The sequence below is a fragment of the Dipteris shenzhenensis genome, chromosome 27 (genome assembly GCF_047967505.1).
Source record: "Dipteris shenzhenensis isolate YYH24624 ecotype China chromosome 27, Dip_SZ_1.0, whole genome shotgun sequence".
NCBI classification, from domain to species: domain Eukaryota; kingdom Viridiplantae; phylum Streptophyta; class Polypodiopsida; order Gleicheniales; family Dipteridaceae; genus Dipteris; species Dipteris shenzhenensis.
The window spans coordinates 27,243,260-27,254,614 of record NC_141622.1 but is presented as its reverse complement, the minus strand read 5'-3'; positions in this window follow the sequence as shown (position 1 = coordinate 27,254,614).

The window sequence follows — 11,355 nt, the reverse complement described above, 5'->3', positions numbered from 1 at the left end:
TTGATGCATACAATTTTGATATATGGAGAAAATGGACACAAAAACCATCTAAATTGGCTCTTGTCGTTCGATTTGATATATGACATGATCCCATTTGGATTTGTAAGTCCAAAGATATGGGGTCCTACTTCTAGGGCCTGAATGCCTAAAATAGGCAGTGCATTAATGCGCTACCTATTTCATGCATTTAGGCCTCCAAAGTAGGACCCCATTGGCAACACAATGGGGTCCTAGTTTTGAGGCCTAAATGCATGAAATAGACAGCGCGTTAACGCGCTGCCTATTTTAGGCATTCAGGCCCTAAAAGTAGTACCCTGTATCTTTGGACTTGCATATCCAAATGGGGTCATGTCATATATCAAATCAAACGGCAAGATCCAATTTAGATGGTTTGCATGTCCATTTTCTCCATCAACTAAAACTATATTCATCAAATAATTTTGTTGATCAATTTTTGGCATACCCCCCCAAAATCAAGACCCCCATTGCAAAGAAAGGTAAAGAACACAAGTGCTTGTTCTTATGCTCATGAGACAACAAAATGCATGACATGGGAAACCAATGGGGTCTTACTTTTGATGTTTATATGTATGTATGTATGTATATATATGCATGTACATACATACATACATATATATATATATATATATATATATATATGTATGTATATGTTGATGCATATATGTATATATTGATGCATACAGTTTTGATATATGGAGAAAATGGACATGAAAATCATCTAAACTAGCTCTTGCCGTTTGATTTGATATATGACATGACCCCATTTGGATTTGTAAGTCCAAAGATATGGGGTCCTACTTTTAGGGCCTGAATGCCTGAAATAGGCAGTGCGTTAAAAGTAGGACCCCATTGGCAACACCAATGGGGTCCTACTTTTGAGGCCTAAATGCATGAAATAGGCAGCGCGTTAACGCGCTGCCTATTTCAGGCATTCAGGCCCTAAAAGTAGTACCCCGTATCTTTGGACTTGCATATCCAAATGGGGTCATGTCATATATCAAATCGAACGGCAAGATCCACTTTAGATGGTTTTCATGTCCATTTTCTCCATCACCTAAAACTATATTCATCAAATAATGTTATTGATCAATTTTTGGCATACCCCCCCAAAATCAAGACCCCCATTGCAAAGAAAGGTAAAGAACACAAGTGCTTGTTCTTATGCTCATGAGACAACAAAATGCATGACATGGGAAACCAATGGGGTCTTACTTTTGATGTTTTTATGTATGTATGTATGTATATATATGCATGTACATACATACATACATACATACATACATACATAATACATATATATATATATATATATATATGTATGTATGTATGTATATGTTGATGCATATATGTATATATTGATGTATATATTGATGCATACAATTTTGATATATGGAGAAAATGGACATGAAAATCATCTAAATTGGCTCTAATCGTTTGATTTGATATATGACATGACCCCATTTAGATTTGTAAGTCCAAAGATACGGGGTCCTACTTTTAGGGCCTGAATGCCTGAAATAGGCAGCGCGTTAACACGCTGCCTATTTCATGCATTTAGGCCTCAAAAGTAGGACCCCATTATGTTGCCAATGGGGTCCTACTTTTGAGGCCTAAATGCATGAAATAGGCAGCGCGTTAACGCGCCGCCTATTTTAGGCATTCAGACCCTAAAAGTAGCACCCTGTATCTTTGGACTTGTATATTCGAGTGGGGTCATGTCATATATAAAATCGAATGGCAAGATCCAATTTAGATGGTTTTCATGTCCATTTTCTCCATCAACTAAAACTATATTCATCAAATAATGTTGTTTATCAATTTTTGGCATACCCCCCCCCAAAATCAAGACCCCCATTTTGCTGTATGTATGTAAGTATGTATATATGTATGTATATACATACATATATATCTATATGTGTATATATATGTGTGTGTGTGTGTGTGTGTGTGTGTGTTTGTGTGTATACACACACACATGTATGTATGTATGTATGTATTTATGTATGTATATATATATATATATATACATACATACATGTGTATATATTGATGCATATATTGATGCATATCTTGATGTATATATTTATGCATACAGTTTTGATTGATGGATAAAATAGGCATGAAAACCATCTAAATTGGCTCTTGCCGTTCGATTTCATATAGGACATGATCCCATTGGGATTTGTAAGTCCAAAGATACGGGGTCCTACTTTTAGGGCCTGAATTCCTAAAATAGGTAGCTTGTCAATGTGCTACCTATTTCATGCATTTAGGCCTCAAAAGTAGGACCTCATTTGGTCCTACATGGGATCCTACTTTTGAGGCCTAAATGTATGAAATAGGCAGCGCATTGACGCGCTGCCTATTTCAGGCATTCAAGCCCTAAAAGTAAGACCCCGTATCTTTGGAATTACAAATCCAAATGGGGTCATGTCATACATCAAATCAAATGTCAAGAGCCAATTTAGATGTTTTCATGCCTATTTTATCGATTTAATAAATCTATATGCATCAAATAATGTTGTTTATCAATTTTCGGCATACACCCCCAAAATCAAGACCCCCATTGGAAAGAAAGGTAAGGAACACAAGTGCTTGTTCTTATGTTCAGGAGACATTAAAAAAGAGGCTTGGTAGCCCAAAAATGGCAGCGCATCAATGCGCTATCATTTTTGGGTTGCCAGGTCTCTTTTTGTTGTCTCACGAGCATACATATGGAGGTTATTATACAATATAACTAAGAAGTAGTATTGAAGTAGTTCTACAATTTGGATGCATTAAGAGCATTCATATAGCAAGGAAGAATATAATAATTGAATACATTTTTTTTCAATACATATTGCTAGTGAGACTACCAAAAAGAGGCTCTACCCCTCATAATGTCTCTGGATACAGAATATGAGATTGCTTGATTCTTGGATTGCAGCTAGAAACGTTGCGTGGGCAAAGCCACTATATGCCTCAAGTGTTGGAAATTGATGTATGGCTCAAGTGCTAGAATGTGCAAATCATGGCCAAAATCAAGACCCCTTAGAGATTCCATGAGGGCTATCCTTTTACTACTACACACATCACCTTTAGTTGAGGGCAGAACCATTCGTCATCACATGCAGCAAGTTCATGGGACCCCATCCCATGATCCAAGGCATTATTCAAAGGCAAAGTATTTCTAACCATTCCCAAATTGAGTTTGCCAATTCCTAATCTGATTGATTTCATTTACTGGACTTGCAATGCTTGCAAATCCCTTGCTTAAGCTTGAATGAGCCTCTTGATTTTGGGGGTATGATGGTCAAAAATGGCTTAACACGCCCAAAATCAAGAGGCTCATTCAAGCTTAAGCAAGGGATTTGCAGGTCTTGTTTTTGGGTGGCAAAAGCACGAAAAATGATAGCGCATTAAGGTGTTGCCATTCTTATGCTTCCCCCCTCCAAAAACAAGACCCCCAAGCTATTCATTGGAGACACCAAAATGAGGAGAAGGATGACGTGAGGAGTAGAGGAGCTGGCGAATGAGGGGAGGGATAGCCTTGGAATTGCCAGCAACAAGCATGATGCAAGGAGGTGAGAAGGCAAAGAAGCAAGGAGGTGAGAATGTGAGGAAGCAAGGAGGCGAGGAGGCAAGAGGCAGTCTTGAAGGGCAACAAGAGGGTGGAGGTGGCCAAAAGAGTAAGCAGGAAAGGGAGGGATGGAGATTACTTGTAGGAAATGCTTGGATTAATGCTACAAATGCCATTTTTTTTTGTGTGTTTTGCAGCATGAAATTTTTATGGCATTTTTCTTTTAAAAAAATACAACATTGTTGTGATTAATTGCGCTACAAACAACTCAAGCAGTAAAGCACCATGGATTAGTACAACAATATACATCACAAATGGATGCATACACTCATATACATCACCGATGGATGCATACACTTATACTCACATCAATTTCCAATATTGTATTAGATGGACCCTTAGCATATATGTGTGCATAGAAGACCATTTCCTACATTGATCCCTGATTTCATAGTTAAATTATTCCCTTTCTCACATTCTAACATGTGAAGATTTAATGTACATGCATTATGGGCACATTATATTGCAGTTTATGACTAACTTTTTTTATGAATGCATGATACTTGTATATGGTCAAGGAAGGTATATTATCATTTTTGAATGACAAGATTACTCTATGCTCCATTTATCCTATATTAGAAACTATGATCACTAGATATTACATAAATGTATTGCTCCATTATATCCTATACTAAAAACTATTTTGACCCAAATACATAATGCCAATTGAGGTTAGTACTCATGACAAGTGATGAAAACAATCTAATGGTATGAATGAGATCTTATAAATTTTGGATATATAATATGGGTACTATGTTGATTGAGCTATTTTTCTAAGGGAATATTTTCAACTTAATTACTAAATACATACTTACAATGGTGACCTGATTCCCATCTATATGTATAATCAAGTTTTACTTTGTGTTTAAAAAAAAGCTTTTGCATAAGGTTAAAATTCGAATAGTATTTATATTTGTTTAAGACTACCCATTGAGCTGGCTCCTATCCTTATATTGAACATGATAATGTTCATAAAGATTTTATGAATCAAATAGATAGCATTGGCTCTCTTTTTAGTGGTTGGGAATGAACCCTAAAAGTACCCTAAAACGACTATGTATTCCCTTATTTGTAGCATGGAAGTGATCATGGTAGAGTGGCATAATCCCTATTTTGCTTTTTTCATAGGTTTTTTTGCTACTCATGGTTGGCAGATACACCACGGCATAGATCCAAATAGATATTTGGTTTTTTGCTTCAACTTGCTTGACTAGACTTTCCTTGATGATTGTTCGATTGTGCATCATGAGTAGTCACTGGCTTAATTGATGCATTAAGTGCAATGTTTTCCTTAAAGTTTTTCATACTACAGGATACGAGTTTGCTTATAGGGGTGGAAATAGAAGCTTGTTAACGCCTGGTGCATATTTTTCGTTAGATGCAGCAGGATACTAGTTACAGAGTGTCGGCCAATTATTTCACTTGAATCATGCTCCTCTTATGCTTGAGTTTATGGTCACGTATTGAGTTTAACATAATAGTCTACAGGATACTGGATGAGCACTCAACATAGTGGTTAGATGCATTCATTTCTAGTTCTGATAGAACTATCATTCAGACATTGGTCATAATAGAAGTATGGAGGGCTAAAATCCTTTTTTGGCTCCCTAAGTTTTTTAAAGCATGGTATTGTCCAGATTACATAGATATTTTCACTAAGCAAAATTAATCCTTATGATGAAAATGTGTTTTTTTTCTTTTGACATAGTTAGTTCTGTTTCCATGTTTTTGGATTGAATGTATGGATGATCTTCTGCAAGCATAAAAGACATGATATGTATATGTAGCACATGATCATGTTTACATATTTTCAGTCATATATTCTACCTTGTGATCTATCGTGGATGTTCAATCTGAGTAGTGTTTGCTTTTTTTATCGCAAATTTTATGTATTGTTATGTCTCTACCTCTCCACAACGACTCAAATTGATAGTATGGGGATGAAAGAGAAGTTAATTGTGAGTTTCAGGCATGCCTTCATTGTTGGAATATGTTTAATTTGCTTATGATCACATCAATTGTTCCAATGATATTGAGGGGAATAAGATGCTGGATGAGGTTCTCGCTCGCTTGAAACCTATTTAATCTTGCTCGCTTATTTGGGGCTGCTCGCTTTTCTCCGCTCACTTTTTGGTAATCCTCATTCTAAATTATGATTGGGTCATCAATGCACATGATCCCTCTTTGAATGAAAGGATATATTTGCATTTGATGCACTTTGATCTATCATCAATCTAAGAGTACCATGCTTGTGGAGGTTGTTTTAGCCTGTAAAACCTACTTCAATCCATAAGGGCCTTTTTCAGCCCCAACAAACCTGATTTTCATAACCTTTTTACTGAAAGCCAAGAGGCTGAGTGGCATAGACCTCTTCCTATAAATCACCATGAAGGAAGGCGGTCTTAATGTCCAACTGATGCACCTCCCAATGTCTGTAAGATGCAAGAGCAATGATGCACCGTATGGTCGTGATGCTTGAGGTGGGAGCAAAGGTCTCTTCAAAATCAATGCCATGTTGTTGTGCATAACCTTTGGCAACTAGATGGGCTTTGAAATGGTCAATGCTACCATCAGCTTTCTGTTTGACCTTGTAAACCCACTTTGTGCCTATGGCACACTTGCCTAAAGTCACCCAACTCCCAAGTGCCATTTGCATGAATGGACATTCATAGCATCCATTTATTCTCTATTGTCAAAGGCATCCTTATGACATATTGGCTCTTCATTAAATGCAGTGGCAATCAAAGATATAGCCAAAAAATCACCTTGCATCTATTTGTGTGCACCTTGAGTGCAAGCCAGCAAAGGCTCAACTTGCTTGCTGTTCTTGAGGGTTTCCAAAAGCCAACGAGGGACTGATTTTTTATGTCTCATGACAGACCTCTCCTCTTGAACTGCTTGCTCGATAGCATGGCCATCTGGTGGTGGAAAATCTGGCTGAGTAGGATCAACAGGAGGAGGATTGGAGATGCTAGAAGCATGTGGCATGGTGCTCTGCAATGTGTCATTTGTATATGTGAAAAGCGAAATAGAATCAAGCACATCAAAGGCTTTCACTGAAGGCTGTGTTTTATAGTCGAATGCTCAGCAAAAACCGCGTGCCTACTAGCAATCATCTAGCCCGTGCTAATGAAGATGCATTTGACAGCCTGATCATCAAGCTTATGCCTCAACTGAGAGGGTACATGCACATATGCAAGTGACGTCTGTCTAGCTATTTCGTCGTCACCACTAGTTTCCTTCATCACCTCACCGCTAATTTCCTCTGCTCGTCCACGTGCAAGGTAGGGGATGTGAAGCTTCCAAACGCCTGACAAGACAACAACAATGATGAGAGGAAAGTTGTCGTGACCAGAGTGGCTTTGATGACATGTAAGGTAGGGTGAAACTTTTGTGGACATGAACGTTTTGGCAACAAGCAGACCGCACACACACCCCATCCACACACATTTCTCTACCTGAGATGTCTCTCAAAATCTAAATTAAATAATCTTTGTGTGTTTTTCCATTTGTAATGCCTTAATGTTATAAAAAACCTCGTAAATCCATGAAATTCAATGTGGGGGTTGACGAAGAGCTCTAATTGGAGGATTAGCATGCCACAAGAGGTGCGTAGATCTCTCTTTTGCAACACTTAATGGTATTAGAAGGCAGCTACTTTCTTTGCGTGTTGGGTGTCCCCACCATCACTCCAAAGGGGGGGTGGTTGGGTATTTTGGAGCCTTGTATGTATACCATCCTATGTGTGTACCCCCGTTTGTGTACCCATTTGTGTCTATTTGTGAACATTCCCTAAAAGGGTGCAAACACTCATTTATGTGTGTATGTGTCTACATGTACCCTTATGGGTGGATAAGTGTGAGGGACATAAGTAGTGACATCATAGCCTATGCCACCTATCATTCCCCTACATGTCAAAAGATAAGACCATACGCCTACAAAAGCACTATATTCCATGAAGGTTTTATCACTTCATTCATAAGCATCATTGTACCATGCAATAGTGTCTCTTGAGCATTGTTAGTTTCTCACTCTAAATAACAGCTATGCAGACCTTTCTCCACCCTCCATAGGCACTCCACTATGCTATAGTTGAACCCATCATTCATTATACTTTTCATAATCTTTGAAGGAAAAAAATTGTGCATGAACATTCTCCTCAAATTCTTCCCATGTACTCATGAGCTAAGTAGAAAGCTTGTTGCAAGCCACCAATGATCACCCGTGCCTTTGAGAAACATGCCAATACGCCAGATCTTGGATTTCTCCTATAAATCCTTGTCCTTTTTTGTGAAAGCTATGTCAAATTGAAAGATGAAAGCCAAAGCTTTGGATGCATCATACTCTCCATGATAAGTTTCAAACTCAACCGATTTGTCACCAACCTACAATGCCTTTGACTAAGCAACACAATGCACTATGTCTTCTCTTTCCCCTTTGAATAAGGCTACCCCTATATCATGTGACAATCTTCACAACAATATCATACATGAAGCATAGAAGCATATGGCCTTTGGGCAGGAGGCCAGGACATGCGTTGTCTTCTTGTTTGCATAAATATATCAATCGTCTCATATGCATACTCATGGCATGAGTAGAATGAGTAACTCATTTCAGCTCTTGATGCCAATGCTCCTCATGTGAGAGCTGAATTGCCTCACATGCCAACCACTCTCAATACATAAGTGATGAGCACATGAATCATGTGAGTAGATGCTTGGCAAGAAGGCACTCATGGCACCTTTTTTTGAACAAGAGATTTCAACCTTTGGTAAATGCGAGGAGGGTACCTCCATCATCCTCCGATATGTCCCCTTTCCAAACCAAATATAAAAGTGCCAAATCCATTGGCTTAATTCCAATTTTCAATGCCATAGATTTCAAATGATTTGCAACTTGAATATTAAAAGCTACAGGTTCTTTCTCTTGCACTTTCTCCTTACCTCGGAAAGATTGTCTTAATTGTACATATTCCTAACATCCTACAACCCAACAGAGGCCCTCTTTGCAATTGCACCTATCATGTGGATGTTCATAGTGAATTACATGCACTATAGCTAGTGTCCAAACAAGATGGTGTCCCATGCTAGAAGTGGATCAAAACCGTGCTCTAGCCTCTATGATGGTTGCTGAACTGTGCAATGTACATGGCTCCCATGCAACCCCAGAGGCTAAAGTCTAAGCGTGGTTCAAAGGTTGGACTGAGCACTCTCATGGCTTTATGTCCCAAACATGACTCAGAGGCTCATGTCTCAGCATGGATGCATGACCAACTCAGAAGTCTAGCAAACCAATGCACCAACATCCTAGAACTCACATGCCAAGCATGATTCATGGGAAAAGCATCGATAACCATAAACATGTTTCTCCATCATATCCCCCCTTACTCTAACTTGGGTATGTCGTACAACTCAAAAGCTAGGAACTAAGGCTCACACACAAATAAATAAGAAAATACAATCAGTTTTGGGGGACTACCCCTTATTGACTCAAACACATAAATTTGATTCATTTTATGCAAAGCAAGGGAAGAGGACCCACACATACAAAACACTCCGTATCTTTGAAAAGTTTATGGCATGCTCCACGGGTTTTTCCATAAAGGGCTGAAAAACTTGTCGTTGCATCCAACTTAAGCCAAAGTTCCGGTGCATGCAAAGCATAGCAATCATGCCTCAAATCAAGGGATGGCAGGGATGAAATTGACGTTTGATAATCTGCATGCACGCCTTGCAGAAAATCCACCGCCAGACTATGCGTCACCCTTTCTTACAATAATCGTCATTCTGTGGCCGTGGCTCCTTCAGCAAAGGTCGTGTCACTTTCTAACGCTATCGACCTACATATTTTTGTTAAAGTGTTTCAGTGCAATCTGTCACGCTTGGAGGGTGCGAAACTGACCTTTCCTTAGACTAGCCAACAAGAGAGCATCTCCATCGTTTTCAAGTCCAACTCAATTCGATGATGATAGAGAGGGGTATTAACGTAGTTGAAATTAGGGAGTAGATCTCTTGCTCTTATACCAATTGTTGGGGTCACAAGATGCAAAGGGAAAACTGACTATGGAGGATAGAAGATCTCCATAGCTAGCAGAGAACAACAATGCACAAGAGAGAGAGATAGTATGAGATAGCAAGCTAGGCCCCTTTTGTAGGCAAGAGATGCCTTCGCTTCCCACACACCACACACATCAAATCTAATCTAATCTAATCTAGACAAGTGGGCAAGTGGCCACTTAAGGGCACATGCATACCAGTGTTCCCACACCTAGGCCACAAAATCCCCAACAACTTTAGCATTCTCGATTAGGGTTTAGCAATTTCAACACACTATGTGTATTACACACTTATCACTTAGTGAAATTCACATGGCACAACATACGATTGCAAAGCTTCCAAAGCTAGATTTCTTCTTTCTTTTTCTTTGGGCAAAAAGTACTTCTAATAAGTATGAAAGAAAACCGCAAAGCAAACTCAATGCGGAACCACATCATGTCGATAAATACATGAGAGAAATCAAGCTCAAAAAGAGCTAGCAAATAACCAGGGTTGAAAATGTTGGCAAATACAGATTTCCATGCACCACGCAATGAAAACAAAAAACAAGCAGGAGCAAAGGTCCTAGCTGAGGGCTTCCAAGCAAGATATCCATGCTTGTTGATGACGAAAGCTCCTAGTTGAGGGCTTCCAAAGCTATATTTCCACGCACCATTAAAGGAAAAACCATAACAAACAAGAGTTGTCGATGACGAGCCACCACAACTAGGAGCTTTCCCTCAGGTCACCCCATCAATGCTCACATAAACACTCCTGCTGCTCGTCTCTCGTTTCACAAAACAGGCTACACAAAGTCCCAAGGATTACGATATGCAACAAGGAGAGGGCAAAGGAGAGTCCTTACAAACACACTGGTTTCTCACACCCCCAAAAGGTTCACAGGAACTTGCCAAGTTCTACATATAGGTATCTTACACCCTTGACAATCCACATGAGCTTTAGAGATCATGATGAGAAATCACACCACCCAGGAGCTGCTCCTCTTGCCCTCTTTCTCAGTGCTCAAATAACTTACCATCTGCTCCTCTCGCGTCCCACATGAGACAGGCCAGATCAGCAGTCCCTAGCGCAAGTAGGACAAAGAGATGCAGCACTGAGAGAAAAAGGGATAGTCGTGACCAAGAACACTGGTTTCTCACACCACCAAGGGGTTCACAGGTGTTGTGCATAAGTGTCTCATAGCCCCGAAGAGCTTACAGCAGAATTCTTCGATGAAAGTGCTACAATCAGCAGCAGGTACAAGCCTCAGGTGGCATTCACAAGCACCCAGGCAACGTTTACATTACCACAGGAGATCGTAGACAGGGTTTAACAGAAGAAAGGTAAACCACATGGGCAGCTAGTACAGAAGGTACATCTGCTTCAGAAGGTAGAAACCAGATGAGACAGCTGGTACAGATGGTACAGCTAGTACCAAGAGGACGAGCTAGCTAGTACAAAAGGTACATCAGCTTCAGCAGAGGTGCCAAAGATGATGTAACAACTCGTAGTAGATAGGATACAGTAGGGTACAACAGTTACCAAAGATCACGAGGCAGCTAGTACAATCAAAGATGCTGGAACAGCTTGTACAGATGGTACAGCAAGGTACATGAGATATCAAAGATGCATAGTATGTACGGCTACAAGGTGCACATTCTCATTCTCCATCCCAGCTGA